Raw genomic sequence first — 25372 nt, 5'->3', positions numbered from 1 at the left:
GGTTAGGCAGCTCTGAGCTGAGACCCAGGTGGGAGCGAGGATGAGGTGGGGACAGGTGGAAGAGATGACAGTAAGAGGGCAGGTGTGAGGCAGGAGTTAGAACTTGAGTGAGAAGAAGCGTGGCGAGGGGAGAGGTTGCTTAGAGGAGAGCAGGGGCCAGGGAGAGACTCCTGGGTCCAACTTCTTTTGCTCCCCACCCCCCCAACCCCTTCCCCTCTCTTTTCCCTGCTTTCTGGACCTCAGAGGTGGTATCAAGCTCTGGGTCAGCATGCATCTCCCTGCCACCAGAGGGCAGATCAGTCTCATGGATTTTCGGGAGGAATTTGAGGTGGGGGGAGTGGAAGATGGAAGAGACTGACCTCACCTCCTTCTATCTTCCTTCATCAACTTGTTCCTCAATGACGTAGCTGGGTTGAGGAGGTGCCCAAGACTCCCATGCATTTCCTAAGACCGTACGTCACACCTGTTGCCTTTGGAAGTATTTTCCCACCCCTTTCATGGCCCCCTGTTCAGCTGGCTATTTCTTTTGCTGTAGCTGGGAGTGGGAAGTCAAAGGTCTGAGGTTTAACCAGCACTTTTTCCCGCAACCAGTGGGGCCTCCTCTGCTCCTGTACCTTTGGGGATGTGTTGCCTGAGCCTGGTTTCTAGCTCCTGCCCACCTTAAGCTGCTATTGAGCCCCAGGGGGCAAGTTCCAACATGTCTGGGGTACAACGGGTGGGGAAAGCTTGGAGCCAGAGAAATCAGACTCAGGCTACGGCCACTCCCTGGTGAGAATGTCTAGGTCTAGGAAGAAGCAAGGAGTGGACTGCCCACAAGGACTTCCTGTTAGAGGCTGGGGCTCTCCAAGGCTGTGAGGGAATTCAGGGTTCGTGAGCCAATAGGGAAACTGAGGCCCAGAGAAAAGGAACTTCGGGGGCCCATTCTGAGAATTCCTCAAGTTCAACCAGTTTCCCTTTTCCTTTCTGTGACTTTCTTCATCTTAAGAAGTTGTGAGTTAGGATGAGAATGTCTCTTCCCCCTTAGCTTATAGGGACATCTAAAAAGATAAATGGAATGCAAAGATATTCTTCAGAAGGGGAAGGATGCAACAGAAGCATGGGTCTCTTGATACAGGGCCGTGGAGCCTAAGCTCAGAGGTGTTATGGGGTTTTTTCAAGATCACATGGCAGTTTGTCAGATCTGGGGCTGGAATGCAGGGCTCCTCATTTTTGAGTGTTCTCTTGGGAGGACTTCCGGAACCTCCAGGATCTGGGAGCTAAGGATGCTGACGCTGATGTCTGTCCAGGTGTGGGAACCAATGGGTGGGTAAACAGAAGTGGAGAGATGGATGGCAGGTAGGTAGATAACAGATTAAAGCTACATTTGACAGGTGACAAGCACGTTGATAGAGAGGTCGGATGAAAAACAGAAGATGGATTTTATGAGCTGAACGACAGATGGACGAACAGACACGCAGATGGACAGTTACTCTGGAACCAGTAGTTGCCAATTGCAGGGAAACTTAACAGCCTTATTTTCTCTTTAGTCAAAAAATACACGCGCGCCAGTGCCCACGCTCCCGGTTCAAGGTTTGAAAATACCCGAAAACTGACGGAAAGAAACGAACAGTCGGACAATGGAGACCACCCCGGGGAATCACTGGGGGCCCGCCGGGCCCGGGGTGTTGCCGGAAATGGCCGACCACCGCCCTCGGCAGAGGGGCGGGGCGGGGGCGGGGTCGGCTTTACAGCACGCGGAGTTTCTTCGGGTGTTTCCGGAAACTACCGAGAGCCAGATGAAGGGGGGGCGGGGAAAGACCAGTGGGCGTGGCTGGATGGCTCTGGAGTACCCGGAGTCGCTTCGTGGATTTCCGTAAACAGAGCCGAAACTTGGTCTTCGGAATCGAGAAGGCGCGCGTGCCCCCGGGGGTTACCCTCTTCGGGTGTTTCCGGAATTCACCCGTAGTCCGTGGCCCCGAGGAGGAGGCGCGCCCCCCCTCCCGTTCCTAGCGGCTTCGGATGTTTCCGGCTGCTGCCGGCGGAAAGAGCCGAGGGCCGGCGGTGGTGGCGGCCATGTTGGGAGCAGCAGGTCCGGCGGCGGCTGCCTGTGTGCCGGGCGCCGAGCAGTGCCGCTGAGGGCAGGGGAGGAGCGAGGCAGGCGGCCGGCTGCGGCGGCAGAGAGTAGGCGGAGCGGCGCGGCCCGGCCGAAAGGCGGCACAGCCCAGCCGGGGGTCGGGGGGGTGCGGTCTGGAGCCGCTCGGAGCCGGCGCGGCCTAGCCCGAGCGGCGAATCCCCGGGCTGGCGTGAGCGGCTGCCCGGCCTCCCCGCACCCCCGGCCGGGGCCCATGCGGCGGGTGCTCCTGCTGTGAGAAGCCCCGCCCGGCTGGGCTCCGCGCCTTCCCTTCCCTCCCTTCCTCCAAGCTTCTCGGTTCCCTCCCCTGAGATACCGGCGCCATGTCCAGCGCCCGGACCCCCCCTACCCACGCTGAACGAGAGGGACACGGAGCAGGTAAGGAGCCGCGAGGGCTCCCCGAATTCTCTGGCTGGGCCCCGGCACCTTGCGGAGCCTCCTCCCTCCTCTGCTCTCCTCGTGCCCCTGCTGCCATCCTGCAAGCCTCGGCTGCCCTGTCATCTGGCTCCCGGCCCCGCACATCCCCTTCCGAGTCCTGTCCTGGGACCCACCTTGTCGTGACTCCAGGCTGCACACTTGTCCTTCTGCCAACCCCGCTTCTCCCTTCACCGCCCTCCTGCGCTCTTCCGTGTTACCTCCCCAGCTCCCCCTTCTCTTCCCTTTTTCTCTAGGGGCCCTTTCTGGTCTTCTCCCACCCACGCTTAAAGCAGCCACCTCCTGCTCCTCGAATAGCACCCTGCGATTTGTCACAGATTGTTGTCCACCCCTTCCTCCGTCTCTCTTGCCTTGCTTCCCTTCAGCTCGCACCGGTTCTCCCAGTCCCTGGTTATCACCCCCAGGGTCCTGGCCCTGGAGTGTATTCTCCTTCCCTCTCCCCTTTCACTTCTTCAGCTTTTTCTGCCCTGCTTCTTCCTTTTCCAAATTGTGCCCTCCCTCTTGCTTGCAACCCACCAGCTCCACCCTCATCACCTTTCTAAATCACTCGCCTACTCTTTGCTCATCACTTTCCCTTCTTTTCCCCAGGAGCTCCCATGGTTCCTGGTGCTGGCATTTGTTGCTTCCGTGTTTCTCATGCAGCTGTCATGCGCAAAGATTTCCCACAGGTTGGCTTTGGGGTTCCAATCATCACTCCCTTGTGAGTCTTTGGACCCCTCACATTCTCCACCCCCCGGGGTTGGCTCTTACTTTCTTGGGCCTCCTGCTTCTCACTGAGTGTTCTACCAGTTTTCTCCCTGGGCTCTTGCTACCGAAGGAAAAGGCCCACTGTATTAACAACCTGTTGCTGAGTCCTTTCCCCTGCCTTGCTGCATCAGCGCCCTTGCCTTTCCTCTTCTTACACTGCAACACAAACCCTGATGCCTTGCTGTCTCCTTACTCCCGTATCCATCGCTTCTCACAGTGTCTTCCTCCTTGCTGCTGCCTTCCTGTTTCTCTACCCTCACCCCATCTTCCTTACTAAGTTTCTTAATCAGTATTGCCTTGCAGCTCCATATTAGTCTACTGCCTTCTTCATATCATATTTTATTCTCTCCACATATACCCCAATCCATCCCCTTCCTCTTGGCTGATCTTTGTAACTCCCAGTCCAGGAATTTTGCACACTTGTTTCTTGAGCTACATTTCAGCCACAGGACCCTATACGCCACCCCTACACCCCCATCCTGGCAATCACTGCTGTCGTGCGTCACCCAAAGCCTTAGCCTTTTGTGTGTCATCTCACCTCTCAGCCGAGAGGTATCCGCATTCCACCTCTCCCCCTTTCTCTTACCATTTCTAGTTGCCTTTGCTGACTGCTCTGTGGAGAGTCCCCTGCTTGTTGCACCCTTCTCGGTGGAGAACTTTATTAGGCAAAAAAACAAAACAAAACAAAAAAACTTGGTTAGAAAAGGGAGCTCTTCCGCCCTAGGCCTGCAGTGCTTTTTGTATTCTTTTCCCTCATTTCATCCTTTGTGTATGCCACTTTCTCCCTTCTTTCCTTGTAACCAGATTGGGCCATTGTTATATTCTCTTGTATGTTAACATCCTTCTCTGAAAAATCTTTCCTTTTTAAAGTTTTTTCTTCATTTTTCTGTTTTTTTTTTTTTACCCCCTCACTCTCTTGTCAACTGGGCAGTTAGGAACTCAAGAAGAGTTCTGAGTTCTGGACAGGGTGTTTCTCTGCAGTGGTTGACTCTTATTACCGATGAAGAGATTGCTTTGGGGGTGAAATAGGGGTTTGCGAGGGCAGAATGGTTGATTTCCATTCCATCACTGGTTTTGGCAGCTGGTTCTGCACGGGACTAAGGACTTGAGAAACAATCCTGTGGTCTGCACTTTGCAGTCTGCCTCCACTGGCTTGCCAGCCATTTCTCTCTCCCTACAGGGAACCACTTTCTCTGGGTCCTCTTAGAGTTGCGTGTTCCATCCCTTTTCCTCCCACCACCTTTGTTTCAGCAGGTAGACCCTGCTTAACCAGAGAACTTTCCCACACTGTTGATTATGAGTTGGTAGGAGGAGGCAAGTGACTGGCGGGCACCCTCAGGCCTTTGGGGAGTGGCGATTGAAGGCCTGCTCTCTCCCTGAGGCTAGGGGTGGGGTGGGATGCAACAGACTGCCTCATGTGATTTCTTTGTGCTGTTTACTAAATGTAAATGTATCATCGGTGTAGTCTTTTTCTTGCAATGTGTGCATTGATTTCTTCTCTTCCTGCATGTCTCGCCTGCTGCTGAGCACTTAGGGACTGAGTGCACATCCACTGAGTTCATGACAGCAGTGATCAGTGAGCCATTCTGGAATACAAGCTGCTCGTCAGTAACTTTGTCTGAAGCAGTGGCTGCATAGGTTGTCCTCCTGTTCCAAATTATGAATTACTCACCTTTATGGACTTAGGCTCCTGAGCCCGAGCCACTTTAGAGTTCCTGCTGTAGGACTCAGGATAGTCGATCACACAACTGACTCAAAACATTAAGTCTCATCTCAGTAAAAGCATGAACTTTGGTAAACCTTGGATGCATCTATTACAGGCAGGTGCCTGTATTCTTTAAAATGAGAAAAAAGAAACGACACAAGGCTAGGGCTGCCAGGAGCACTGGCCTCCTTTAGAATAAATCATGCCACCAGGTGAGAGCAAGAAACCTCCTCTTGGTCCCATGGTGATTCTAGCTAAAGTAGTAATGGAAGCTCAGTCAGAAGGCTTCCCCTCCTTAGCCCTGATGTTATGAAATTAAAAGCAAGGGCTGATACTTTCCCCCCAAAAGTCCTCTGTCACCTTACTTAGATTTAAATTATCTAAACTGAAATAGGTAAACAGACTCCACTGGTAGTCTTCAAGCTCTAATCTCTTCTTGGTCTTCCTTTCCCTCTTTCTTTTAAGAATGTGTCTGATGAGAAGCTGTTTCCAGGAGCTCTTTGATCACATCTGAATTAAACACATGCGCGCGCGCATGCGCGCGCACACACACACACACACACACACACAGAAAATGTTGAAGCATAAAAATAAACCTCATGCTGCAGGGAGGTTGCCTGTTTGCTGTTGACTCTGCTTCTGACCAAGTGTGAAATGAAAGTCAAGCCCTGTCTTTAAGATGATTTTTGACACACCGGTTACCGGATGTACTTTTTCACAGCCATAGACTTGTTCTTCCTTTTGCAGAAGGGTGTTGTGACCCAGAGCTGGTGGTTTAGGGGATTCTTAGTCTGTGAGCTGAGCTTTCTGTTCACTTCTTTTCCAAATGGCTCTGTTGGACGGGAGGCTTGGCAGTGGTGAAGGCAATCAGCAAGATGACTGTTTGTCTTCCAGCCAGCAGCAGCAATAGCAGACAAGTGTGGAGAGGGGTCCAGCTTCTACTTGCTGCTGGCTAAAGCTTTGTGTAATACCTGGGAGAGGGGCTACATGGCTTCAAACCCCCACCTCTGGGCCTCAGAACCACGAGAGAAACCGGGAGCCTGCCACTACCCTTCATGCTTCTGTTACATTGAGCCAGGGAGGGGGTTGCTGTCACTCTTCTAGGAGTGAGTAGCATTGTTTATTCTCTCAGACAGTTCTGGGGAGAAGAGTTTGGAAGTCTTGGTGGAAAGAGCAAAACTAATTTATATGTTCCTAAAAAGAACAACTGAGCCGTTCCAAACACATATCCCTTGAACCCCAGTGACAAGAGTGTGTGTGTGTGTGGAGGGGGTCAATCCTGAGATTTAGAGTTGATTCTGGCCAAATGATGTACTGCATAATTTGCTTCTGGTGTTTTCTAGGTGGATTGACTTGGTTAGGATCACTTTACTCCCTGCTGCATAAGGCTCGGCGAGCTGTGTGGCGCCAGCTCTGGGTGCTGGCTGTCGAGGGCCCTTTAACCCTGGCCAGGGGATCCTTGGTGGTGCTGCCTTCTGGTCGGGGATGTGGGTGAATATCAGACCATGTGTTCTCCCTTTCTGCCTAGCCCTAGAGATTAGGAATGAGGCTTTAGGAGTCCCTGGACTTTGTAGAGTTGCCATTTTATAACCTCTGGACCTGGTTAAAGTAACTGGAAAAAATACCTAGTAAATCGTAATGATTTTTCTCCTATCTATGGACTTTGAGAAGCATCTAAACAGATGGATACAAGGCAGTCATCAAAACTTGGCCTACTTCAGGTTAAAATCAAGCTTTCACAGGGATAACTGGATCTTTCAGATTGGGCTGGAGTTTGTTCCTTTTTTCAGCGTAAGTATCCCAAGCAGAGTTGATGCCTGTGCAGTAGGAAAAGATGGCGTTTGTTTGCCCAAGAAGTTTATGAGTTTAAATCTCATTGGGAGTCAAAAACTTTTCAGACTAGACTCTTTTCCCTTTGGACAGAAAAACCCAGTTCTCAGTAGGCATTTGACCAGGCCTAACTCATGCCTTCCTGAACTCTTTCCCATAGAGCACTTAGCCACCTGGCTGGCATTTCTCTTCTCCCAGGAGCTTCCATGATGTTCCTACATATGTTTTATGCTGACTTGAATGAATATTTTATGTCTAGAGTGCAGCCGAGCCTCCGGCTTTGTGGCCCATTATCGACAAGCAGTGTGGGGGCTGGGCGCCACCTTTGGCCCCATGGTAGCGTCTCTGCTAAATGGACTCTCCCCAGCAGCACTTTGAAGCCCGTTAATGGACTGGAATGCAGTAACCTCAGCAGATGGAAAGGACAAGGTGGTGGGTCCATCACCCAACCCTGAGACTGCCTGAAGAGGCTTTTCTGCAGTGACCAGGGCCAGCCCCAGCTGTGCTTGGTTAAGCTGTAGACTTTGTCTCCCAGGCTTCTGCTTTGGGAGGAGGTGCAGAAAGGGTTCGCTTCTGTTTTAGCTGTGGTGGTGCCACCAGGTTCTCTGCTTTCCCATCAAAGCACAGATTGGGAGGGGTGTGGAAAAGGTGGGTGGACTTTAAACCCCGGTCCTTTCTCCTTCATCGGAAGTTCAGCAAAATGACCAACCAACCAGAGAGGTGGCCGAGTTTCCTTCTCCTGATGGGCGATTCCAGGATTTGTACATTTTGCACTTGAAACTTGGGTTCGCCAGGTTTTCTCCCAGCTTTAATCAAACATGAGCAAGTCACCGAAGTGTTACCTATGCCTTTTCCCCTTTCTGTCTCCGCAAGGGGAAGAGCAAGCCTTAACAAACCTTGTGGGGGAGGAAGTTGCCCATTTCCTACTGCAGGTACAGGAAGAGGTAAAGCCTCTTGTCCACGTTAACTCTGAAAGTTCTGACTCTCAGAGCAGAATGCCACTTCTGTGCCACAGCCGTTTTGGTGTGGGCCATTGGATGTCTTTGCTCAGCTTTTAGACTTTGAGATGGTACTTCTGATTCTGAAACAACACCAAGGGTAGAATCTGGCCTCTTGGTTTCCAGTTCTGTTTCAGGAGGTGGAACCTGAGGAGTCTTAACTCCCAGCTTCTCCTCTTGCCCACTAGACCAGCTCCTCTTCTGGGGGTATAAATAGGCTAGGTATCTTTTGCTGAATGTCTGTGTTTGTCTAGAGTGTTTCATGTTTCTCAGTCCCTGTGGGGAATTCTCTCCACAGATGTCTGTCATTGGGTTGATGCTCATTTCCCCCCACTTCCGATTATTTCTTGCATATCACGTTAGAAAATGGCAAAAAGGGGCAAAAATAAGTGCTTGCCCTCTTATGCATCAGGTAATTCATTTTAGACTTATGAAGCCATAAACCACAAGTTTTGGTAGGAGAGAAGGTGAGACGGACATTCATGCTGATGGCTTGGTGAGTCCTGAGGGACACCGGGGTGGGAGGGCCGTGTAGTGTGTTCAATGACTGGCTCCAAGCCATCCTTTTGGCCTTTTTTTTTTTAACATAAGGAAGGCGGGGAGCAGGCCAGGGGCTTTTCTGCGGAACTGGTCCAGCTGGTTTTGAGCAGCCACTGCCTATATTCTGTGCTCTTTGGAAAGTTGGCAGTACAAAGGTCCGCCTCCTCTGGGGCTTTGCTCATTGAGGCGTGAGCTAGGAAGTTGTCTGTGAGCCCCCACCCCCAGGACTGAGAGGGTCTCTGAGCCCGGCCTCTCCTTCTGACTGCTCTTTTTCTACATCCCATGCCGAACCTCAAGGCAGTTTTTTCAGATTTGCACACCTTCCAGTTGAAGCTCTAAAATATGCTGCCTTTTCTTGGGCCTCTTTCCCAAGTCCCCAGTTGACAAAAGCCCTCAGCCTGGCCAGGAGGGAGGGACTGGAGTCTGCGGTGTTGGCTCCCCATGTGTGGGTCTGGAAGGGAATCGGGGCTCCTTGCTCCTAGCTGCTGGGACCCGGCTTCTAAACTCAATGAGACCCCAGATCTTTTGGTACAGGGCAGTGGGACAGTCTTCCAGGTCTGCTGGAGGAAAAATAGAATTGATTTTGGCCTTTGGCTGCTCGGCAGGTGCTTTAGGCAGGGAATGGGTTGATTGAAGTACCTTAGGGAAGGTGAGGGTGATCGTCACCACTGTGCTGGCACTTCCTGGAACAGTAGTGAGACTGTTTCTCAGGGGTGGGTCCTAGAGGGACTCTGAGGCTCATGAGATCACCAGTGCTGCTAAAAAAGTGTAGCAGGATTGTTTCCCCAGTTTCCCCACAAAGCAGAAAAGTCTGCAGTCAGAGGTTGGGTAATGAGTGGGAGAAGCTACCTGCAGACAGAGCCCCAGCCTGGGCCCTTGTCTTCAGGGCCAGGCTGCCTCTGTTGCCACCACAACGACCTCCTCATTGCTTCTGAGCATCATTCCTCTGGGGGTTTTGTGTTGGTTGCTGACATCCGTGTGGGGTGCTTCCACCCTCTTGAGACCCGGAAGTCTGCTGGCCCTCCCTTGCTCCGCCACTTCCCCACCTCCCCACCACAGGTGGCCGTCATTGGGCTGTCTCTGCAAGTAGTGCCAGAGGCCCTTGTGGCTTGTTTCTTTGTCTTTTTGCCCACACGAGTTTGAATTACTGGTTCTCCAGTCACAGGAAGTGGGCCTCTTCGGCCAGCTCGGTCTAGCCTAGCATTCTTCCTGAATTGAGCCTATAGCAGACCCGAGAAGAGATCCCAGCCCTTTCTGACTTCCAATAAGGTGTTGTGGTTAAGACAAGCTCAGCAGCTGGGTTCCTGTGCGGGAATCCTGGCTCTGCCTCCACCATGACCCCGGGTTGACCTAATCTCCCTGTGCCAATGGCTCACCTGTAAAATGGGAGTAATATTAGTACCTGTCTCATAGGGGTAGTTGTGAGAATTTACAGAGTGAATAAAGATAAAGCCCTTAGAAGAGGGCTCGGCAGTTAGTCAGTACAGCGTAATAATGTCGTCATCACTGTTCCGGTTGAGCAACTTAGTGAATTTTCTCTGAGCACCACATAGCTCCAGGTCAATATAAAGGGATACAGGTCATAATTTCTCTGTAATTGGTTGAAAGAATGTTGTTCTCCGTGACCTCTTCCAGCCACTGGTGTCCCATGGGTGCTTTTTCTAACCTTTTTTTTTTTTTTTTTAACTTTGTGTCTTTTGTTTTTGTTTCTGTTTGTTTACCAATCAGCTACCTGAAAGAAAATAGAATACTGTTGGAGAGGTTCATGTACAGCTTGAGAGCATTAAAAAAAAGATCATTTGTTTACAAGACCCTCAGTATTAGAGGAGGTTTTGTTGATTAAAGAAACAAACCACACCGCCCGCTGCCTGACATATTTCTAGGTCCTGAATGTTGATGGTGAGTGTGCAGTCTCATGGATGGCTAGAAGGCCAAGTCTAAAGTCACTAGAGCTGGTGGTTTTCTGAGCATTGGTCTGGGTGTTAGAGGAGCCCGAGACTTATGCTCTACAAGGCCCCACCAAGTGCAGGGAGTTGTCCCAAAAATCTTGTCTCCCCAAAATCCCATTTCTTTCATCATGGTTCTTTCTTCAAGTTCAGCATTTACCCTGTAGCAACAGGAGAGACCTCCCTGGTCCTCTTAAAGACCACATGGGAATTGAGCAGCAAAATGATTTTAGGATCCTTTTTCACTTGCAGCAGGGCCTTCAGACAGGTTCTTGTTGCCGCTGTTGGCTTCTCTGAGGAAAGCAGTCATTTCTCAGCCATCCCTGTGAATTCGTGGACTCTGAATCTTAAGCTGAGATTTTGGTCTCCACTGGCTCCTCATTATCTTCATCTCTTACCACTTCCAGAGCCTGAATGCCCTTTCGGAACAGCAAGTCAGTTGCTTAGATTTTTCACACTGAAAGGGTGACCAGAGAGAAAGGTAAAAGTGTCCCCTCAGCTCATCAGGGAATGGGGCTTTCATCATATTCTCCTCTTCCTTTTGACCTCTGCTTACTCGTCTCACTTCCTTCTTGTGTTGTTGCTTGTCTTTGAACTCCCTTCCTTGGTTATCACCGACCGTGTTCCTGTCCATCTCAAGTTCCCATCTCTTTGTCCCACTCTCTCTTGCCATTTCCATGCCTCTTTTGTGGCACAGCTCAGAAGAGGAATTTTGGTGAACTTTTCTTTCTCCCATTCCCCTCATTTCTGTCAAGTGGAGAATTCGCTGCTTTAGAAAACATTGTCTTTTTAAGTCTTTGGAGCCACCTTTGCTCAATAAAGGCAGGTTTGGCAACCTGACAACTTGTTAGGGATGGCATCGCAGTTTTCCTGGTGACAGGGTCTAAGCTAGTGCTGGGCTGTTTCCGCTGACCTGTCAGGAATGCCGTGAGTCCAGACCCTGTCTTGGGAGAGATCTGGGCAGGCACTTGTTGATTTTGGACAGCATAATATCAGATTTGGTTTTCACAGTGTGGTCTGGGGACCCTGGGGTTTCCTAAGCTCCTTTCAGGTGATGCACAAGGTCAAAATTACTTTTATTATAACACTAACACATTATATATATTGCCTTTTTTACTCCCAATCTCCAATGAATATACAGTGGAGTTTTCCAGAGGCTAAATGATGTGTGATGATATCATCGCTTTTTCAGCTATTGAAACATACGTGTATTCTTGTGTTTTCTAGAATATTTAAGGTAGTACTTTAAGATATTAATACAGAAAGTTTCAGTGATGAACTCAGTTTGTTTTTGGTACTTCTGTTGTGCTCTTACTAGCTGTCTTCAGATATACCTGCTATAGTCTCTGTAACCTCATTGTTGTCCAGTGAATGGTTATTTTGAAATCCTGGCATTTTCTTGGTGCCTTCCAGGAAACACAAGAAGTTAAGTACAGCTTATAATTGACTTATAAAAACTTTTGAGAAAACTTTTAAATTTAAAAACTTTTATTTACAACTTATTTTAGCATTTAATTCTATGGTATTCTAAAATAAATGAAAATTTATATTATTTCTCTTATATTTAAGGATGAATTGTTAGCTTAAAATAGGGAGATAGAAGACTTTACTTTCTCAACCCACAGCTGCAAACTATGGTTTAAAGATACTGAAACTTGTAAGAAATAGAAAAGGTAAAATAAATGAAAACAATGAATGCTGTCTTCCCCTCAGCTTTATAGACATTAATAATGTACCTTACCATGTCTTACATAACATTCATATAGTATTGTTGCAGCAGCATTTCAAGACCTATCATCAGAATTTAAGGAAAAAAAGAATTGAACATTTTAAGTATACACAGTCTGATCTCTTTAAAAGCCAAAAATTATTCCAGGTGTTCAAACTAGAAATAAAAAAGCCACTGAAGCCTCTTACAGGGTAAGTTATCACCCTGCTTTGCTGGAGAAGCCCACACAGTAGCTGAGAGATGAAGAAAGTCCTGAACAACTGATGTGCTAAATGCCCACTGGATGAATAGTCAGCGAAGAATCAAGGCAGTGCCACTTCCATTGTTACTGTGACATGTCAAAATAAAGATTTAGCTGCAGACTGAGTTAATATCTTGCTTACGGAATGTTACTTCTGCCTTACAAATGAGCAGATATACAGACATGGCTGGACTTGCTGCATCAGCACCAACTACTCTTTGAAGGATATTTTCCTTTATGGGAATGCTTGGCAACACTCAAGTTGTGATAAATAATCAGAGGGTTGAAAACTTTTTTGAAACTCATGGTTTGTCCTGGAATACCTTTGTTTATGTTTGCACCGTTGGTGCCAGAGCAATAGCAGAGAAGATGGAAGGCATCAAAGCACAAATCGAGGCAGTGGCCCCAAACCCCAAGCAGGCATAGTTGGCAGTCTCCTTCCCTGCCACACACTTACAATCCAAAACACAGGAGCCAACTTTGCTCGAGACCATCCTGGATGGAGCACTAAACATTTTATTAATTCTCTTGTAATTTTGTTAAATCTTGTCCATCTAATAAATATCTCTTTAATATTCTGAGGGATGAAATGCAAGATTATCCACTAAGTACTGCTGCTACACTGGAGTACGACAGTTGTCCTAAGGAAAAGCACTCACCTGTTTGGCTGAACTAGCTGCATGGAACATCATTTTTACGTGCAAGAACGACTGGCAGACAACGATGGTTATTCAGGCTTGAGTATTTAGCCAACATTTTCTTGAAAATGAATGAAGTGTGCCTGTCCCTGTCACCAGTGATGAAATTAAAGTTCTCAAGTGAAAATTAGAATTCCAGAAAACTTATATTTGTCACAATGATCTTGACACCTTCTGAATACATAACCACTTTTCTGATGAGATCAGTTTTAATGACTGTGATTTTTAAAAAATATTTTATGAAATATCACTATATGGAAATCCTGCATAATTCAGTGAAGGAATATTTTCCTAATTACCTGTGGGTAAAAGAGCCATTCACAGTGCAAGACGACTAATGGATTTTAATGTAAAAGTATAGAAAAAGTTCTTTGATAAGATTCCAGCTTCTACATTGCAACTAATCTGTATAAACTACCACTTGTTGAGTTTTGGTCTAGTATCAAAGAAGAAAATTCTCAGTATCTGTATGGCTGTTTAACTCCATTTTCCAACTACAGGTCTGTGTGAAGTGGGATTTTCTTCCTACACTTCAACCAAAACAGCATATTAAAACAATGAATGCAGAAGCAGAAGTGAGAAGTTAGCTATGTAACATTAAAGTCAGAGATGAAAGAGGTGTGAAAGAATGCAATTCTTGTCATGAGATTTCTTTGTTTTGGAGAAAAGTTTTTTTTATAAAAAATAGGTTGTGTAAATATTATTTATTTTGAATTAATGAATAAATATTTTTAAAATTATCAGTTTGACTATCTAATAAGGTAACTACCGAAAACTGTAACCCACAAAAAAGATCTTTGGGGTCCTCAAAAATTTTTAAGAGGGTCAAGTGTTCTTTGAGACCAAAAAGCCAGGAAAACACTGTTAGGGACAAAGCCCTGGGTTGATCATCCCGTTCCTGATTAGTGGTTTACTTGCTGTGACTTCAGAAGGAGCCTTTGTTTTGCAGTTCCCAGCCCCCGTGTGATCCCTGCCTGGGAGGCACTTGATAACTTTGGTTTCCAGTCCTTCCGACTCAGGTCGCTTGTTCTGTGACCTGAGGGACTTGGGCCAAAGGTAGCTTATTCCCTTCTAATACATACAGCGTTGATCTTATGGAGTTTTTATTGTGTCTGTGTTTTTTTTTGTTGTTGTTTTTTTTTTTTTTAAACAGTGGTTTCTTTTTTTTCTTTATTCTTTAAATTGTTTTTTAGTTTTTGTCTCGTGTGTTTTGTTTGCGTTTTGTCAATTAGGTAGATTTCCTTTGGTATGTATGAAGTTGTGTTTTGGAAAATAATAGTTTTTTTCATGAAAGATAAGTTCTTTATGTTTACATGTAAAGGGTTTTTTAATGTTCTTTTAAAAGAATACATATTTAAATGTTTTCCCATTTTAATTTCTAATATAGTAAATATTGATAGAAAATAATCTATATGAATACAAGCTGTTTGGGGGAGTCAGTTATTTCTAAGAGTGCAAAGTGTCCTGAAAGTAAAAAGTGTAAGAATAACTATTGTAGACAGAACTTGAGTTGATGATCTTGGCTTTGGTTGGTAGATTTCTTGACAACTTCATAAGAAACTTTTGTATCACAATTCCCAGCCTGTTTCGTCCTGGGTGGGCCTCAGGAAGACACTTGTCTTGGTTTGTAGTCCTTCTGTCTGAGGAAGCTGGTTCTCAGTGACCCAAGGGCCAAAGTCAAAACCAAAGTTGGCTTATTTCCTCCTAATGCATAGCATTGGCCCTTGTGAGTTTTGGTTTTGTTTTGTTTTTAACAGTTTTAATTTTTAGTTTTGAGATTTTAAATTGCAGAAGAGTTACATAAATAGTCCAGAGTTCCTGTACATTTTTTACCCATCTTCCCCTTATGTTAACATCTTACACAACCAGTAATGTATATCAAAGCTAAGAATTAATCTTGGTGTAATATTACTAACCAAAGTACAGAACTTAAGAGTTCATCACTTTTTCCACTGATGTTTTTTTTTTCTCCTCCGGAAATCCAATCCAGGATCCCACATTGCATTTAGTTATCAAGTCTCCATAGTCTCCTCCAAGACTGTTTCTCAGCCTTTCCTTGTCTTTCATGACCTTGACAATTTTGAAGAATATTGGTTAGTTATTTTATAGAATGCTTCTTAGTTGTGTGGTCTGAAATTTTCTCATGGCTTTATGCTTTAATTCCATTTTAAAGGTTAGTTAGCTTACTTGCATTTCACTATGACTTGACTGTATGTATTAAGTTGATAGTTTGGAAAGTATAGTAATTTTTATTAAAATATGTCATGTTTACTTGTAATGGGGTTAGTAATAATATAAATTATATAAGTAGTTTACATTTTCTCAGTTTTAATTTCTAATACAGTAAATATCAGTAGCTCTAAACCACATAAACAAAAGCTGTTTGAAGTCCTCAGTAATCAAGAGATTAGAGTGTTTCCAGACAGAAATGTGAGAACTGCTCTTGTGGACAAATATAGGGTTGATCTCCCTATCCTTCATTGGTTGGTACTTGTTATGACCTCCTAATGAGCCTTTGTGTAGCCATTCCCGGCCCCTATTTAGCCTTGGCAGAGCCTCAGGGAGGCACTTGCTGCCTTGGTTTGCAGTCCTTCTTGCTGGGGAAGGTGGTTCTCGGTGACCCAGGGGACTTGGACCAAAGCTGGCTTGTTTCCTCCTTCTAATACCCTTTTTTTTTTTTTTTTCCCCTTTAAAAAGATCATTTGGCTTACTTGGATTTCATTATGTCTGACAATAGGTGTTTTTTTCAAAGCTTGTATCTTGGCTATTGGTCAGTTCCAAATTTGAAAACCGCAGAGCTTGCTTTAGCCTCTTATCCTTGAAGAACCTTGGTGCCTATGACAGCTGAAGGCACTAAGGCCGGAAGACCCAGCAGATAGTCTGATCACCATTTTATTCCTATTTTTTATTTTACCTTTTTAGCCCGTTTCTTACTAAAGCATGCCTACCAAATTCCACATTCATATGGCTACACTTTATCTTCTCCTGTGAGAGGCAGACAGATAAGGTATGCGTTGGAAACAGCACATGAACATTGTTTCTGCTTGATGAATCTTTAAGAGGCAGGTAAAATTGTGGTAGGTACACAAGTCTCTCAACTTCCCTGTAAATCTTGACCTTGTTCTTTTGCCTCTCTTCCTGCAATTTCCATAGCACCTCTAACTTTAAAAGTTTACCATAGTACTGCAAATGGTAGGCATTGGCTTTCTCTTAATAATCACTTGGACCAGCTTTAAGCAAATCTTTTAAAGCTCATGTCATTTGCTCAGATTCACTTCTCATTGGGATAATTAAAAAGAACAACAAAAAAACTTTCACATGCTTACCTGATACCAGCTTGAGTCCACATATAGATTGTACTTCCATTTGCCATAATCCTCTGACCTTTTTTTTTAAAAAAAAAAAAACCCATATTTCTTTTCAGGTTCACATGTGGCTTTTGTTTCAGTTCTAGAATTGAACTTGATGTGTTATTTTCTATCATTGGCCGCTGGTCTGTATTGAAAATAAAGACTTTTGCTTTCAAAGGAGATCTGTTTGCTCTATTAGCTAAGGGAACACCTCAGTAACAGTGCCTGCTGGATGGCTCTCCCATCGTTGGGAAACTGTTTCCGGTCACTGGGAAACTTGATATTGTGGAGACTAGACTGAGTCCTTGGAGGGTAGAAAATGCCCTCACCCATTCTCACTCTCTCTGCCTGGTTTGTCTCTGAGGCTACATATCTTTAGCTATAGACATAATTTAGACATAGACAACAGTTATTGAGAGCTTACTATGTCCCGAGGTCTTGTTTTAGGTGCTTTACAGACATTAACTTTTAATTTTCACAATGGTAGATCTTATTATTTCCCCCCCTTTACAGGTGAGGAAACAGGTTCAGATACGTCGAGTACTTTGTTTAAGGTTACAAACCCAGGTGGTCTCCAGAGCATGTTTGGTGTCAGAATTACACTTTCTTGGCTGTAGAGAGCCCTGAGCCCCTGCCTTCAGTTGTATGCAGGCAATAGAAGATAGATAGTTCCCTCTGGATTAGCCTCCAGCCAGTGGGGCAGTGAAGGTCTCACAGATTGGATTTAGAGTTGTGCATGGTCTCCTCTGCCCTCAGTTGTTTTTCTGTCCTCAATAGCCTATTGTCAAAGTGGTAGAGATTGTGTAGATACAGGTAGACCCAGTTCTCTGGTCTTACCTTCCTGATATTTGGTACTCCATACAGGAGCTTTGGGAAACACTTTAAATTTTATTATTTAATCCTAGTTTCTGATTCTCCATCTTCTGAAATTTCATGAACCCTCTAGAAAAACCAGAACCCTGGGACCTAAAATTATTCTCCAAGAAGCAAGTACTGTACAGCATAGGGTAGTCTGGATTCCTAGATTTCACTGTCCTACTCTGTGGCATCCATGAAATGCTGGAATTCTAGAATCCCCATTGCCCCCCCCCCCCATGAAACCTGTGAAACAAACTGATATTCTCTCTTTACAGCCCTCCATGTGCCACTGACACACTCAGAGGCACAGACATACTTGCTTTTAGCCTTTACTGCCAAGAGCACTGAGCACTGCAGCTGGTAGTGCCAGGCGTCTGCCAGGCCTCTGTGTGTCCTTGCGATGTGCCAGTTCAATCCTGGCCACTGAACTCTGGCCATCCTGCTGTGTCTCTTTATCCTGGTGTTTGTGTAATATTTCCTGTTTGCATTTGTTCAGTCTTTCTTTTGGTTCTCCTCTCTCTCCTGAAGCTCGTCCCCATAGCTCTGTGTGTGGTACTCCTAGACACCTGCAGTTGTTTCTTACTGAGATTAGTTGCTGTGGCCCCTCTGTGGAATTTAAACTTGAATTTATGGTTTGATTTATGTGCTTGTCTAACTTGGGTAGAATATTTTTTTAAAAAAATTCTGTTAGCTGAGGTTTTGCATTTTATTAGCAGAGGTCTCAGATTTTGAGCCTATTTTTGAGATGCCAGCCTGAGATGAGGGTAAAGGGGTAAGCTGCTGCCCTTGATTCAATTAGGCTACATCATCATTTAGCCCCATGTGCCCCTGTTGCTGCTGCAGCAACAGCTGGACTATATGGTTTGTGTTTGTGTTCAAAGCTGATTCACTTTGCCAGGATCATGGTTGTGTGCCATTTCTAAATTACTTTAAAACTCATCTCTTTTTGTTACAGTAGAAAAACCAAGGTCCACCTAAATTATTTGGAGACTCATAGGCTTTCTTATGAGTTGTCCTCACCCTCCTCACACCCCATCTCCAACACACGTTTACTTCTCAACAGAGGGGCTGCACTGGAAGACGTAGCTGTTCACACACAGTTCTTTAGCGAGCAGGCCACAGCTTCCATGGAGAGGGCATGGCAGCATTTTCCTTGCTAGTAAAAAAGACTGCCATAATGGGTTAGGTCCATAGGGGCTCAGCCCTTCTGTTCTTGAATTCCCAGGGAGGAAAATCTCTACCTTAATTACTGTCATTAGGTTGGCAGAGAGGTGTAGCTGCTAATTGATTAGACGACAGTCCTTTGCGTTGATGTGGAACTGTTGGGATTTTTTTTTTTTTTTTTTTTAAATAAATACATTTGGGCCAGGTAAGCTTGTTTTGGAGAGGTGAGGATCTGTGTGGGGATTTCCCTTAATTAATCTCATGTCTTTAGTGCCATTTCAGTGTCCTAATTTTCTCACTTGGTAGTAAGAAGCACTAGGCTGACTCTTCTAAAATGTCATCTTGGTGCAGGAGGTGAATAACATCCTTTCCTAGCCTGCAGCACTGATGTGCTCCCTTTCTGTTTGGTAGTACCAGATTCTTTATTTAGTTTGGTTTTTATTCCCTCCTGCTGTCTTAGAATGGTTTGAACCTTGTTCTGAAATATATTTTTCAGAGAGTGTGTAAAAGCAAACACTCTGCCTTTCTTGAAACCACAGAAACTGCTTGTGAAACAGCCGATAGGGCAAGTTGCCAAATCCAGACTGTTAAAACCAATCCCATAATAACACAATGTCAAACACTGATGTTAAACCTTCATTATGATTGTGGCATGAGGATTTTTCTCAATAAGTGTTTAGTTGCTGAACTCCCAGTTTCACATTCAGAATGCTTACATTATAAAATTCTTCATGGTAAACCATTCCAGAAGTCTCATGTAGCAAATCTGACATCTACTATACAGGAAAAGCTTTTTTAAAACCTTTTTTTTTTTTTTCAATTAGAGAAGTTGTACGTTTACAGAAAAACCATGCAGAAAATAGGGTCCTCAAATACCCCCCACCCCCCACTTTTCCTTATTGTTAAAACTTTGCATTAATGTTGTGCCCTTGTCACAATTGATGAAGCTGTTATTATAGTTATACTATTAACTATAGTCCATAGTTTACATCGGGGTGCACTGTTTGTGTTGTACAGTCCTATGGGTTTCTTTAAATTTTATCTAGTAATATATATGTAAATATATAATATATATATACACACATACAACCTAAAATTTCCCTCTTATACCACATTCTAATACGTATTTCAGCAGAATTTGAATTAACTGACTTTACTTTTTTCAAATGGCATAGAATCGTAGAATCTTCTCTGTTTGTTTAGGGAATTCTCTTTCTTCTCAGGCACTTTCAGGAAAGAATAGTCTCTTCCTACCATCTTTCCGAAGAGCTCTGAAGCTGCTGGTAGCCTGATGGGTGAGGGTGCAGTTTGAAAACTGGTATCAGTGTGAACTGAGTTGCGGCACTGGTTTAATGGGAAAGAAAGGAGACCAAGCTTGACAACCAACAATTGGGAAATGAAAGGAAAAATATATGAATGTGCCTCTCAGTCATAGCCTACATTAAGTTGGGGGTTCTGGGTGCAAGTCTTCAGTATTCCCTTCCAAATCTTTCCCAAGATAACCCTCCTCTGTTCCTGTTCCTAGGCTTTTCTGACTTCATTTACATGACCAAGAGTTCCAAGCCACATTTTTGGCTTTGACTTTGAAGCTCTTCCTGTATCTTCTTTTCTTGTCTATGGGGCCTATTTGTATTTTCCAGGTGGGGATAAAAGATGAGGAAGGCTGAATGGTTTTTTCTTCAGTGAGTCTCCTGGAGTGGGCTTCCTAACTCTGGTTTCCTCTTATTCCAACATTGCGCTACTCTGTTACCATTGAATTGAAGCCCTAGAATAGATAGGTCCTGGCAGAACTTGTGGTCCTAACAAGAAGTGACACCTGGGAACCTCAGCTCTCTCTTAGCCTATGGTTCCTCTGAAAAGTAACAAAAGCCATAGACTTCCAGTAAACTGGGGGGAAGTAGACATCAACTGTAACTTCAGTTCCTGGATTTGGTGCCGCACTGGATTGCATGATTTGTCCTTATCTCCTGCTTGGCTATCAACTCCTTTGAACGCTGGGCTATATTTTATCCTTCTCCCCCAGAGCCTATTAGAGTACTTTGTATATGGTCAGCTCTCAATTATTGTGAAATAAAAATAAGAATTGTAATATGGGTATTGTTCTCTACTGTTAAAGCCAACCTTGAGGGAAGTTTATCCATATTGATTTGTGAATCAGTCACCTGTCTCTATCAACTCTTTGGCCATGAAGTCACAGGTCTTAATTGGTGTCTTAATTAGGTGCAGTAATGACTAAAAAGACCAACTTATTGAGAATGAGAGGATGAGGGAGGTTTCTAGTATTACTAGATTGTGTTAAGAATGCATAAGAAAGAGGAAACCACAGGGGGAGAATTAGCTGCTGGGGAAACTCTGTCTGGCTTCCCAGAGTAGGCACCAGAGCCAGAAAGCCAGGCCCTCCTGGTTTTCCCGAGTTCTGTTCCTGACACTTCCACTAAGCAACTCTGGCCACATTGCTGCTTCTGGTGAAGTTGGCCTCCTCCTTCCCTCTGTTTGACACTGGGCGAACACAAGTACACTGAGTGTTGGGAATTTTGTCCAGAGTTGGAGAGATCATGTGGTCTGTGTCAGAAGTCTGGAGTTATTTATAGAGGGAGAAAAACTCAGGAACATGGCACAGGAAGAACTGATTTCACACCACCTCAGCGCCTGGGGATGGCGAGGACCCAGATTTTCCTTTGAGCATCTCAGGGGAGAAAAGTTGCTTCTCTGAATTGACCAAGAGCTGTGAGGAGATCAGCACCATGTTTTCCAGGACCATTGTGGGTAGGACAAGGGTGGAAAAGAGCACCATTTTCTCTTTTCTTCTTGATTCCCTGGCCTGATGGGTTCTGAATTGAGATCTCTGTGGTTCGGGTGTGAAAGCTCCACCTGACTTTCGAATCTCCGGCTGCTGAACCAACAGAGAAGGCACCAGCTCTGTAGGGTGGTGGAAATAAGGACCTGTTAGACTGGTCTGCCTATACCTGCCTCCCTCCCCTCTCCCCCCTTCCTCTCTGCTCCCCACTCTGGCAGGGAGACTGAAACTGCTGCTTGCCCAGCTTTGCCAAGGCAATTTCTCCTCACAGGTGACCCACCCGACAGGAGGCAGGTGGGCAGCTCCCCACCCAGGAGTGCCCAGCAGAGCCCTGCTGCTGTGGGTGTCGTGATGTGGGTGGGGGCAGGTGCCAGGTGCTGGGTGTGCCGCTGACCCTACCAGGGGGCTGTGCCTGCTCAGAGCTGCGGGAGCTGAGGCTGTGGAGCCCTGGGACCTGCTGGAAATAGACTCTCTATCCTGGTGTCTCTCTCTGCGCCTTGTGGCCATGTTCCCGGTTTGTGAGAGGCTGGGAGGGATGAGGAGCTTGTAAATTGTGGGGAGATGAAGTTTAGGGAGGAGAGGATCCTTTAGAGTTCAGGGTTATAGTGTTTCTGAGCTGAGCTGCTGTTTAGTACCTTCATTCGGGGGCTGTCACCTAGGTTACCTGTAATGTTTTCAGCCCTAGGCAGAAGAGATTTTTCCCATATGGGAGCCTGGTGTCCAGGGCATGCTCGGTGAGGTTTTCTTAGGGTGGATTGAGTCTATGGAAGCCAAGGTCAGGAGTGGTGTTCCAGACATGCAGGCATTTGCCGCTTCCTGCGGCCATCTCGGCCGAGGCCAGAAGGCTGAGAGCACAGGGGCGTTCTCACACCCACACCCACACAGAGCTCATCTCCAGCCCTTCCTTTTACAAGTTGGGAAAGGAAGGTCCCAAGAGAGTGGATGACTTGCTCAAGGTTATGTAATGTGTTGGGGCAGAGTTGGGGTTAGACTGGATCTCTCTTGGGGCCATTTGTACTGTACCCCCATTGCTTCTACTTCAGGGGCAGTCCTGCTGTTTAGAGGACCTGTATGGTGGCTGGGGGCTACCTGCCAGACCTCAAGGCAGAAGGGAAGCTGGGGAAGGACAGGTGGAAGGGCAGCAGGCCCCAGCTCCAACACTGGATATGAGTTCTGAAATCCTGCCAGAGACTGCATCCAGGGAGACGCCACAAGGCCCTAGGGAAAGAATTTAAGGCTCTGGGCACCAGCATTCTAACCCTGGCCTGGGGTGAAGGGTTACTTGGAGCCAACTAGTGCTAAGAGCTTTTGGATGAGGGGTCACTCAGAGAAAAGCAGGAAGACCCTGACCCTCTAATTTTGTATTAGGAAAGCAGATTTGAGAGCTTGATAGCTTCTGGGCACTGAGGACACAGAGATGACTTTTAAGTACTGGAAATGGCCCTTGGGCCACTCCCAGTCTTGTGTAATGTTGAACAGGAGAGCCACCAAAGAGTTGTGAAGGAGACAGGTCATTCAGCGAGCAGTGAAGACCCAGTGCAAGAAGAGCTGCCCTCAGGGACCCTATGAAGTCAGAGGCATGGGGCATGGAGAGCTTCCTGGAGGCAGTGATGAGTGCACTGAAGCTAACCAGGAAGGGGGTTGGGAGCAGATGATGGAAGGAAGGTGCTTCAGGCAGTGGAGGGGTGGAGCAAAGGCCAGGAGGTCTGAGAGAGCATGTGACCTCAGGACAGGTGGCTGGAGCCCAGGGTAAGACTCTGGGAAGGGAAGGGGGTGAGGCTGGAGCTGCAGGCAGGAAAAGGGAGCCAGCAAGCTCATCATGCAGTTGCAGGAAAAATCCAGAAACCATGTGGGTCTAGTCTGGAAATCAGTTTCATACATGTATGCTGGGGCCCTGCTGAGGTTCCTGTCGGTGCTTCCCCTCTCCCCCATGCTGTAGAGTAAGGAGTTTTCTGTTTGCAGGTGGGGGGCAGAGAGTAGACCAAGGTTTTGGGCCTAGCCGGGGACCCTGGCTCTGTAGCGCTGGAGAAGGTCTGGCTGCAGGCCTCTTCAGGTCCGGGGGCCCAGGACCACTTTCCCTTCTCTTTTGGAGAGAGAACCACAGGCCACTGCTTCCCCTGGAGGTTCTGCCTGCTTTTCAGAGGCAGCCCATGTAGAGGGCAAGGGTAGCAGTTGGTGAGAAAGAGGAAGTATCCAGTGGCCATGGCTCCCGCCACTCCTGGCATACATTTCTGTCACTAAACAGCACCTCTGTGTGGCAGCCTTAGGCCCCGCTCTGGAAAAGTAATCGTCCTCCCCTCTTTGTGGGAGGAGCCATCGTCCCTGGCTTCTGGCCCTGCCCTTGGTCATGGACTGGATTCAGCCAATGAGATTCCCCTTCCTCCTGTCATTGGTAGTCGGTAGCACAAGTACTTGGAGCAGCAGACCTTAACTTCCAGAGTAGTGGAGATGCCCCTGCTCCAACCACAGGGTTCAGGGCACACCAGGCAGAGTGTGTGGAAATTGACCCGAGGTTACAGACTGACTGGGGAGGGCTTCACAGGACAACATTTCGCCACTGACTATGTACAGATGTTGCTCTGCAGACAGCTGGGCTGACCCCTCTCCTGCCGGGGAGCAAGTTTGGTTTCCGTGTTTGTCTGGTTTTGACTGTTTTCCCCTCCTGCCTTCTCCCAGAGACCATAAACCTGTCCACCTCCTGTTAGGTTCCAGTTCTGGTCGGAAGACCGTTCGGAGCTCCTGGCAGGAGACCAACCCACTTCTGCCCTGGGCGGTTTCCCCTCCTTCTCCCAGCTTGCACGTTCCCCAGATTTCTTCTCATGCAGCTGGTTGGCTCTTTAGTGCCCAGAGATTGGAGCTCTCCTGCAACGTGAACCCAGCTGCTTCCCTCCCTGGTTTGGGGCGGGGCCTGAAAATAGAGAATCATAATCTCCCTTCCTACTCTACCCTCCTCCCCGTCCCCCCTGCCAAGCAAACTGGAGTGACCGGCTCAGAGTGAGCCCGCCTCACTGCTCTGCATGACAGCCGCAATCTGGAGGAAGATTAATGGACGCGTGAGTATCTGAACTCTGGAGCACAGTTCCATCTTGGGCTGGCCCTCGGTGGCAGCTGTGGGCTCACCCTGGTGTTAGTGGAGACCAGGGTTCCTCTGGCGATGGTGATCAGCTAGGTGTGTCTGCCCAGGGCCCCCCCATTCTCTAATGCTTGGGGAAATGGAGAGCGCCTCTAAACACCCCTGTTCTTCAGAAGAGCTGGGTGGGTGGTTTGGGGAGTTTATTCTTGGAATCCCTTGCAGCACAATATCCCTATTTTTGTTTTTCCTAAGCCAGGTTCTTTAGTTCCTAAGCCAGGTTCTTTCATTCCTAACTTAATTCCTTCAGTTTTCTTAGGATGGGCACATCTTCCCTGGCCTTGGCAAGACTGTGGGTGGAAGGTTAGGAAAGTGGTGGCTACGTCTTTGCTAGAAAGAGGATGTTGGAGAAGAGCACAGGTTGTCAGCAGGTGATTCACTGTTCCCCCTTTGGCTGGCTTAAGGAAGGGCCACCAGCTCAGCCCTCTTATGCCGACCTTCTCAGCCTAAGGAACACGCCACTGGAAACCTTGCTGCCGAGACTTGAAAGCCTAAGGCAGAGACCAGACCGAAGCAGCCTGAGCTTGCCGAGTGGGGAGGATTGGTTATTTAGGGGCTGTGACAAATGGTTTTCCAGAGGAGCAGGGGAGGAAGAGTCTAATTTTGCAGAGCCAGGGGCCAGCTTCTGCAACATAGCTCTGGAGGGCATAGACTGCCTGGAGCCAAGGGCTCAGGTGCTGACAGCCTCCCTCTCTCCCTTCCTCTGTCCTATGGCTAGTGACTGTAATTGTGTCATTGTCAAGTTGACCCTCTGCTCAGAGAGGGATGACCCTGACCTGGTCTCCAGTCTCCCTGTTCCTGAGTCCCTCTGCCCTGGAGTTGTACCTGAAGGTGATTTTTTTTCTCCCACTTCTGTTACTGATTAGGGTGAGAAGTGGTCATAGGAAGTTCCATTTTGGTAGTTTGGATTCTGATTGGGAGTTTAGGCATCTGAGAACGAATGCTTTCTTTATCCACGTGTACCCTTGAAGCAACTTCTCCCTCTTTCTTACACCCTATGCACACATTTCCCAGTGGGCCAGAAAGGCTTTGCTTGGGTGTTAACTTGGGCTCCTTAGTCTCCAGAGTCACCTCCAAAAAAACCCAAACATTAA

At 46.8% G+C, this 25372-nt stretch overlaps 1 protein-coding gene and 1 long non-coding RNA gene across 9 annotated transcripts in view; one reads left to right on the top strand and one right to left on the bottom strand.

Moving 5' to 3' along the window:
• LOC119535795 overlaps nucleotides 1-2719 on the bottom strand; it is a 30533-nt gene extending 27814 nt beyond the window's left edge. Inside the window, exon 1 of the long non-coding RNA XR_005217298.1 lies at nucleotides 2662-2719. This is a non-coding gene — a long non-coding RNA (uncharacterized LOC119535795). The remainder of the gene's footprint in view (nucleotides 1-2661) is intronic.
• Nucleotides 2177-25372, top strand: part of MARK2 (microtubule affinity regulating kinase 2) — a 54771-nt gene continuing 31575 nt past the window's right edge. For 4 of the 8 annotated variants that reach the window (XM_037838182.1, XM_037838185.1, XM_037838184.1 and 1 more), the window contains exon 1: nucleotides 2177-2488. The gene's annotated coding sequence lies outside the window, so the exon portion shown is untranslated. The remainder of the gene's footprint in view (nucleotides 2489-25372) is intronic. The other 4 variants (XR_005217297.1, XR_005217295.1, XR_005217294.1 and 1 more) reach the window with 1 other exon arrangement.

Source organism: Choloepus didactylus, chromosome 6 (assembly GCF_015220235.1).
Source record: "Choloepus didactylus isolate mChoDid1 chromosome 6, mChoDid1.pri, whole genome shotgun sequence".
NCBI classification, from domain to species: Eukaryota; Metazoa; Chordata; class Mammalia; order Pilosa; family Megalonychidae; genus Choloepus; species Choloepus didactylus.
Note: the sequence above shows the minus strand (reverse complement) of the source record. Positions and strands in the feature narration are given on the sequence as shown.